At 39.2% G+C, this 9,482-nt stretch overlaps 1 protein-coding gene across 15 annotated transcripts in view; it reads right to left on the bottom strand.

Moving 5' to 3' along the window:
* Positions 1–9,482, bottom strand: part of Fars2 (phenylalanyl-tRNA synthetase 2, mitochondrial) — a 509,560-nt gene that overhangs the window by 471,058 nt on the left and 29,020 nt on the right. For 8 of the 15 annotated variants that reach the window (XM_048799745.1, XM_048799744.1, XM_048799738.1 and 5 more), the window contains exon 2: positions 7,106–7,222. The exons of the other annotated variants lie outside the window; for them this stretch is intronic. The gene's annotated coding sequence lies outside the window, so the exon portion shown is untranslated. The remainder of the gene's footprint in view (positions 1–7,105; positions 7,223–9,482) is intronic. 15 annotated transcript variants of the gene reach the window in all.

Below are 9,482 nucleotides of genomic sequence, written 5' to 3'. Positions count from 1 at the left end.
AAAAAAAAAAAAAAAAAAAGAAATTATCTAAGTCTTATAAGGTCACTTTTCTGCTTAATACTCTCAGAAAAATCTAAATTCTTTACCTTCATTCCTGAATATCTAAAAAAGCTCATGTCTTTTTAGTCACCTCTCACCAAATATCAGCCATACAGACACACATGCAAATACAACTTCCTCAGCCAAGGAAAGCCCTCCCACCCTTTTTGCCCAGTTAACTACTGCTCATCCTGACAACTACCATGAGAAAACCTTTGATGTTCCCAAGTCAGGAAACTGCCTCACAGCACATACATATCTGCCTATCTAGCAGTGATCCTCCACGTAACAGATTTTGTTGTAGTTGTTGATATATTAATCTCTCCCATGAGATGATGAACTTGTTGAATGGAGGAAATATGTCATCAGACTTCATATATGAAAAAGTAGCACATATTTGTGAAATTAATAAATGAATATTCATAAGGAAACCTTATTATACAAACTTATTGAATACCTAGAATTCATGGGGGGGGAGTAGTTAAATCTCTAACTCATTAGCAGTACTAGTAGGAATAATTGGTTATTTTTCAAAAGACAGATCTTAAGCTTCTTTTTCCTAGAAATTATAATTCAATGGAGATTTTCTTTTACTCTCAAATTGAGTATTTTAGGGATTTGGGTCACCCACCCTCTCAGGCCTCTTCATCTGCCTCCTGCCCAACCCTCTGGCACTCAACCTTCAGAGCATGGCTTGAAGCAGTACTGAATTTTGAAACAAAGAATAGAAAAACTCATTCAAAAGTAGTATTCTATTAAAATCTTATCAAATTAAAGAACTAAGAATGAGAGTGAAGATTCCTAGGCCGGATAAAACCAAGTTTCCTACATTAGACCATAATAGCAAGAATGAACTAATCAAAATAAATAGGCACAGGGGCAGGTGACGTCTAACAAAGCCTTTTCCTAAGGGTGAATACACATCACACCATATGAATCATGCCTATTTCTGACAGTGAAAAGAATATGAAATGGTTATTTATATATGGTACGTGGGTTTACTTGGGGTCTTTTTTTGAGATACTGAGAAAAAACCTCAAACATGCTAGGTAATTACTCTGCATCTGAGCTACACCCCCAAGGCCTGGAACATGCTTCTAACAACATATCTGCAAAGAAATTTTCCATGTAAGAAGAGCACAGGGCTAGGGCTGGGGCTGGGGCTCAGCAGTGGCGCCTTGCCTAGGAAGTGTGAGGCACTGGGTTCAATTCTCAGCACCACATAAATATTTTTTTAAAAAAAAAGGTCTATCAACAATTAAAAAATAAAAATAAATTTTTAAAAAAAAAAGAAGCACAACAACACAGCCTCCATTCTGCAACTGTTTAAACCCACACCCAGAGAGATAAAAAGGGGGACTTGCTAAGGTTGATCTTGATTATCTTAACCAATCACAAGGCATCAAAACAGGCATGTCAACCTTGAGTTTCTGTATTTCAAATAGAAAAACTGAGCCACATTCACCATGAGCACATTCTACTTGAAACACTCTTATGTTACTTTTTTCCCTTCATTTATTTATTTTTATGTGGTGCTGAGGATCGAACCCAGTGCCTCACATGTGCTAGGAGAGCGCTCTACTACTGAGCCACACCCCAGACCTAAAACTCTTAAGTTATTTTGTCTAGGCTGTCTTAAACTTTAGAAATTTAAAAATAAATATATTATGTATCTTAAATTGTCAAAAAATAGACATGTGAATTACTTTGATGATCTTTTGTCCCATTGAATTCGCAATTCCAGTGGTAAAAAGGCGATGAGTAAGGAATCATGAGTTAGGTGCACAGAACCTGTCAGTTTTGTGCAGAATGTGAGAGAAACCTTTGCATGAGAAAACATAAGCCTGTAAGTATTACTAATCCCTCCCCAACACATCCAGTCATCGGCCATGAGCCAGCAGAAAGCAGGTATGGAGGTTAAAAAATATCAGGCCCTAAGATTTCTCTTTTTTTCCATTTTTTAAATTCTTTTTTGATATACATTAGAATGTATTTTGACATCTCATATATGTAGTATAACTTATTCTAATTAACATCATATTCTTGTGGTTGTACATGATGTGGGCCCTAAGACCTCTGTTGAAGGTTCCAGACTCCTAAGTATAAAAAAAGATAAATTTTGGCTTAAACTTGGAAGTTGATTCATATTATACATTAAAAGTGCCATTAAGGTATTTGATCAACATTTCTTATATTTTTTAGGATGGTAGTTATTGCTGTTAAATTGAATCAACCATCATAATTCTTCCATTCCAAGGGCATATCAATTCCGAAGAAAATGTAGCACATAGGAGAAACATACTCCTTACAATATTAATGTCAAGAGTTAAACATCTTAAAAGTTCAACCTAGAATAAATGAGTTGATGCTTTTGCTTAATACATGGGATTTAAGAAAATAATTTTCATGTGTCAGGCATGTCTTTTCAGGCTATTATAGGGAAGCTGTCGAAATTCGTTCTTATAAATAAAATACCTATTGCCATTCACACCATTCATAAAAGCTACTTACTATAGTGTAGGGGAAATACAAAATTATTATATAAGGGTAACACATAAATTAAAGTGTACAACTTTAAATATGTCAAAATGAACCCCAAGATTATGTAAAATTATACTGAACTAAGAAAAACATTTTAAAAGTATACAACTTTTAAAACATTAAACAGTTTGTTACTCTAGAAGAGAACAAATGCAAAGGCTCATTTAAATCTATAAAAGCAGTACCTTGAATTAATCTGGAACTCTTGTAATTAGCTTAAAGAAGTGTGCATGTGTGGGGTGTGTGTGTGTGTGTGTGTGTGTGTGTGTGTGTGTGCATGCACATGCACACATCTCACAACTGCCCTAAAATTACCACCACTTTGTTTTGAGGTGCTGGGGATCAAACCAGTACATGCTAGGCAAGTACTCTACCATGGAGCCAAATACCTAAATCCCAACTTTTTTCCCAATGATGGAAATGGAACCCAGGGCCTTATGCATGGCACACAAGCACTGTACCACTGAGCTGCATCCCCTGTCCTAGCATCATTTTGATGATGGAATTAAAAAAGACTCCATAACTATATTGCCTAAAATCAGAGTGTGAAATAATGACAGACTAACCTGTAATTGATTTCTCCCACCTATGTATTAAAAAGTCAAGGGAGGGCAAGGGTTGTAGCTCAGTGGCATAGCACTTGCCTACAATATGTGAGGCACTGGGTTTGATCCTCAGCACCACATAAAAATAAACTAATAAAATAAAGGCATATCATCCATCTACAACTACAAAAAAAAATTTTTTAAGTCAATGGAGAAGGATTTTTTCTTTATCTTTTAAGAGTATGTTCTTTAGTAAGGTACAGTGGCACACACACTGTGATCCCAGAGAATCTAGAGGCTAAAGCAGGAGGATCCCAAGTTCAAAGCCAGCCTCAGCAAAAGTGAGGCACTAAGCAACTCAGTGAGACCACATCTCTAAAAAAATATAAAATAGGGCTGGGAATGGGCTCAGTGGTTCAGTGCCTGAGTTTAATCCCTGATACCCTTAAAAATGAAAAAGTCATTGGAGCAGGATATTTCCTTATCCCTAAAGAGTACATTCTTTAGTCAGGTGCAATGGCACACACACACTGTGGACCTAGAGAATCAGGAGGCCAAAGAAACAAGATGGCAAGTTTGAGGCCATGCTTGGTGACTTACAGGCCCTGTCCGAAAATAAAATAAAAAAAGGATGAGAATGTGGCTCATGGGTTCAGAGTACTCCTATGTTTAATCCCCAGTTCCAAAAAATAAAAATAAAAAAGTTTGTTTTTTAATTCTGTGAAGAAAACTGCAAGCTCCCTAAGAGGAGGGACTTGTGTCTGCGCCAAACCTCACCTCCTACTATCACCAGCACCTAGAACAGTGCCTGCCACAGCATTTTTTAAAATATTTTTTTAGTTGTCAATGCACCTTTATTTTATTATTGATATGTGGTGCTGAGATCAAACCCAGTGCCTCACACAGGATAGGCAAGCACTCTACCACTGAGCTAGAAACCCCATCTGATAGCACATGTTTTTGTTAAGAAAATTTGGGAGAATGCAGCCACATATATTCAAAACCACAGGTCATGGCTATGTCCTAGAACACTTGTCATCAAATGCCACAGTATTAGGAAACATTTGGTGAGAAGATTAAGAGTATAAAGGGGAAGATAACGCTGACCTCACAAAAAGACATCAAAAGCTGCTGCTCCAAACTATTAACTGGAAATATCAAAAACAACGACAGCAAAAACTCAGGACAGATGGTTGGACAAGATACAGCAGACAAGCACTTGGCTCAGCACAGATGGAAAACAAGACCTAGAGAAGAAAATCTTGTTACCCAGTCATAACTGTGACATCACTAATGAGTGATGGGAAAGAGCTTCTTGGAAGCAGTGATCTCCTGAGAGATGAAAGGAATGCTCTGAGACCAGGCAGGGTGGGAATCAGAAAGAAGACAAAAACGAAAATGAGAGAAAGAAGATGTTATAGGAGAAGCTGTCAGACATCTACACTTGGTAAGCTGGAAATTCTAATGAGTAGAGGGCTCTGTGGTCTCTTGTCAGTCATCCCTATTCACTGACTTTTATAGGGTGAACATCTTTAAATTTCCCAAAGATGAGTTATCTCTTGGGAGAAAAAAGAAAAAGAAAAAAAAAGCCTAGAGCTAACATGAACTGAAGTTAGCTTCAAGGGTCTTAAAAACATTTCTCCACTGATACTAATAATGTTCTTTTTTTTTATTATTATTAGTTGCTCAAGACAATACATGTTCTTTCTGGAAGAGATTTACATGATCCAATTATTCATATACACAGAGCTACTGCTGAATCACATTTTTGGCATATTTCCAGGTCCTCCAAGTAACATCACAGCCTCAATGCAAGCCAAGTCCATTCTGGAAGACTCTTTGTCTAGGAGGGGAGATGGATGAGATGTGGAAGGAAAGTATAGAAGAACTGAAAACTAAAAATTCTCTTTGGTGGGCTTCTACCAGGCCAGGAGGCAAGCTAATTGTAGGTTCAGGAGTAAGAAGTAGCAGCCAAAGGAAAACTGGCCATTCTAGTGCCAAGAAGGGAATGAGGGCAAGAGAAGGAAATACTGCAACTAGGAAGGAACCATCTTGGGAGGATTTAGGACCCTTACACAAGCAGTTCTGAGGATCAGAGCAGTGCCATCATTAGTGCGACTCCACCATTTCTTTTCTTCTCTCTTCACTTACCAATACCATCACTACCTAACACAAGGTACATAGCAAATGACCATGACCCAGCCTGACAAACTGAGCTGTTGGAGAAGCCAAGTTTGGCAAAGGAATGTCATGAACTCAATATACAAAATAAGCCACAACATACACTAAAGGACTTTATCAAATGCAGGAAATGCTCTCCTTTCCTTTGGAAAAAAACTCAACATAAAAACATAATCAATATTCCCAAGTAATAAAAGACATTGTCAGGCTCTTCACTTGTGCATACCTCCTTGCTAGAGCTTAATGGAAGCCAACACAGGAACAGGTCATGGGTGACAACTGTGCTCCATAGACAGGGTCAGATCCAGGACCACAACCTCAGCCTTGCTCTGAGTTAGGTTTCAACAGGCCAGGCTTTCTGTATCAGGATTCAGAGAGGCATGTGCCTGGCACAGTGGCAAGAGGATCGCAAGTTCAAGGCCAGCTTGGGCAACTTAGTGAGACCCTGTCTCAAAATTTTAAGAATGGCTGGAGGTATAGCTCAAAGGTAAAACACTCCTGGATTCAATCCCTACCATCACCAAAACAAACAAACAAAAAAGCCAGAAAAGAAATGAGACCTAAAACTTTAAAAGATTGGGCCATTCTCTGAAAGATTCTGAAATTATACTAAAATTAATTTGGAAAATGAGATGTGGAAAATATTCCTTCTCACACACATACACATATAATTACAAAAAAAAATATAAGTATATATAATTATGCAGGTTACATATTATTCATATAATTATATATGCTATCTTATGTGCTGTACATATACTTATGCATATATACATAATTATGTATATTATATATGCTGCACATATGCATTTTTTATATGCAGAGTGACAAAGCAGGGGCACAGGGTAGGAAAAGCACATTACATTCGGAATAAAAGCATACAATTCTTAATGCCTTTATGATAAGCATTATGAATTACTATAAATAAAGACAATTAATCAGATTATAGTTTTTTTTCTTGGAGGGGCGGGTGGTTACTAGGAATTGAATCCAGAGGTATTCTACCACTGAGCTACATCCCAAGCCCTTTTTACTTATTTATTTTTTTAATTTTGAGGCAGAGGCTCGTTAAATTGTGGAGGCCAGCATTGAACTTGGCGATCCTCCTGCCTCAGCCTCCCAAATAGCTGGAACTATGTGTGCTACTGTACCCACTAGTCAGATTATTACTCTATTTATGAACAATGGGAGAGGTAGTGATGTGATCTCCTTAGAGATAATCATTCCAATGTCCCCTATCACATGTACTAAATGCAAGCCTACAGAAATTAAATCATACCTAGAAAAGTGTACATGTCCAGAAATTAAGTATTTAGAAAAGGAAAAGCAAAAATCAGAAGGTTTAGGCTGGAGACAGAGAAACATCAAACGGGCAGAGCTTCCAAGTTTGAAATGCTATCATGCAAGAGGAGGGATAAATGTGTTCTGGGTAGGCAGATGAAACCACAGGCAGGAAGGAGAGAGAAAAACAAACTACACTCCCCATATTTATGAACTTCTTAACAATCGGGGCCAAATTGGGGTGAAGGAGCCCCATGAAAATGGGCAGCATCTGAATAATATCAGGAACCCAAGGGAAGGAGGAAGAGTCAGCCTCTCTTAGAAGGGACTAGGGCACTGCTCACTGGGTGTGTGGCTTGCTGCTATCCAGTAGTCATCACTAAAGAAAGATACTCCAACATGGCCTAAGTGGTCTGACCAGCATTCAGAGACATTAATTCCTTATCCACCTGGCTCCTAATATCAAACCCCTAAAGGAGATATCACTAAAATCAGTATTCCCTGGAGAAAGAATGTACCTGTTGATGTGGCCTTGTGTTCAAGAAATAACTATGGGCACCAACCACATGCAGAGAGAGCCCTTGATGGCTCCAGGTCCTCCTGCAGACTTGAAAAGTCTCTCGAAAGCAGTTCACCTAATACAGAGAGAACACTCATCAAAGAAAGTGTTGATAGGACTTACAGCATCCACTCTCCTCAGGAATCAAGTCACACCCTTCCATTAGCACAAGCCTCACGTTCCTGCACTTGGATCTTGCCTTCCATCTTTGCTCCCTCTGAACACACGCATGTTAATCCAAGAGAGGGACTAAGCTAGCGCAACGAGAGAGAACACATGCCACACTAGTGATAATGTCATCCTAGAAGTAGGGAGGCCAAAGAGGGAGGCTACCGGAAGACACTCAAGGAAGAAGGAAGACAAAGAGTCCACCAAGGAGCTGAGGTGACCACATGACTCAGGCTTAGTCACTTGCTACACACTGCTCCCTTAACTTGTTTGATCCTTGCGTCTGACACCTCTCACTCTTGACCATTTCCCATCTCAAACAAATCAAGCTTACCTCAAGCTCCCCACCTCTATAAACTCTTACTTTTTCCTCTACTCCATTAAGTTGATTTATTTTGGAGGGGGCAGGGTACCAGGAATGGAACTCAGGAGCACTTGACCACTGAGCCTCATCCCCAGCCCTATTTTGTATTTTATTTAGAGACAGGGTCTCACTGAGGTGCTTAGAACCTCACTGTTGCAGAGGCTGGTTCTGAATTCGCAATCCTCGCCTCAGCTTCCTAAGGTGCTGGGATTACAGATGTGCACCACCAAGCCCTGCATTTACCTTTTTGAAAAAGAAATGTACATTTGCTGCCTGCCTTCCATGTTGTCATCTTCCCTCTCGCTCCTCAGCAAGCATCCAATACATGCTGGAGCCAGAATCACCAAAAAAACCTTAGAGGTTACAAGGAACAGGAGCAGGTATGTCAAACAGAGAGTGACTTGGTAGAGCGGTGAAGACTGAGTTTATTTCAAGCACACTGTATTTGAGGTAAAGCAGAACATACCCATGTTAATCCAAGAGAGGGACTAAGCTAGCGCAACGAGAGAGAACACACGCCACACTAATGATAATGTCATCCTAGAAATAGGGAGGCCAAAGAGGGAGGCTACCGGAAGACACTCAGAGGAAGAAGACAAAGAGTCCACCAAGGAGCTGGAAGCACGGCTCCTAGCCTCACAGGCGTTGAGGAAGGAGAACACACTGGGAAAATGGAGTAACAACACTGGTCAGGGGGTGAAATATCACAGATAAGTTGAATAGAATGAAACACTATAAATTGTGTATGGGGGGTGTTAATCACTAGGAGGTTATCAATGATCTCTGAAAAGTTGTTTTCAGTTAAGTGTAGGATATAAACCACAAATTCACACTTATTCACCATGCATTCTTACGCTATACAAAATCCCATGTAAAATATTCACAGACAAACTCAGAAACCACTAGGAGAATACTACTCCTGGGCCAGAGCAGGCAGTGGGTGGCATTCACACTAGTATACAGGGAAAATTAAAGACAAGAAATCTGTTCCTCTAATTATCCTATGAGCAAAACAGAAAAATCATATAATCAGCTCCCCAAACACTCTAACAGCATCTGAAAAAGCTGACATTCACTTTTATATTCTTCTATACTGGGGACTAAACCCAGGGGCACTGTACCACAGAGCCACATCCCAGCTCATTTCAGTATTTGAAACTGGGTCTTGCTAAATTGCTAAGGCTTGCAATCCATCAGCTGGTCTTGCTAAATTTCAATTTGCAATCCTCCTGCCTCAACCGCTTGAGTAGCTGGGGTTGCAGGTATACGCCACTACACCCAGAGGCATTCACCCTTGATTAAAACAAACTTTAAATAAAACAGGAATAGTTGACTGTTGTCTTAATATTATTCCAATATTAATTATACCAACATTACAGAATCATGATTTATGAGAAAGCACTAGAAGTATTCCATATAACTCCAAAATCTAAATTCAACAATGGAAATCAGCAGGGCTGGGGATATATCAGTTGGTAGAGTGCTTGCCTCGAATGCCCTGGCTCCATCCCCCAGCACACACACAAAAAACCATCTATTATCAGGAAATTTCCCCCCCAAAAAATTACAAAGTCCTCTAAAAGTTATGAAAAGATGCTCAATCTCACTCATCAGAAAAATGCTAATTAAAAATGACAATGAGGGGCTGGGTTGTGGCTTGGCTGCAGAGCACTCACCTAGCATGGGCAATGCACTGGGTTCGATCCTCAGCCCACATAAATAAATAAATAAATAGATAGATAGATAGATAGATAGATAAAAGTGTTGTGTCCAACTACACTAAAAATATATATATATATATATA

Source organism: Marmota marmota, unplaced genomic scaffold, assembly GCF_001458135.2.
Source record: "Marmota marmota marmota unplaced genomic scaffold, marMar, whole genome shotgun sequence".
In the NCBI taxonomy this organism is placed as follows: Eukaryota; Metazoa; Chordata; class Mammalia; order Rodentia; family Sciuridae; genus Marmota; species Marmota marmota.
Note: the sequence above shows the minus strand (reverse complement) of the source record. Positions and strands in the feature narration are given on the sequence as shown.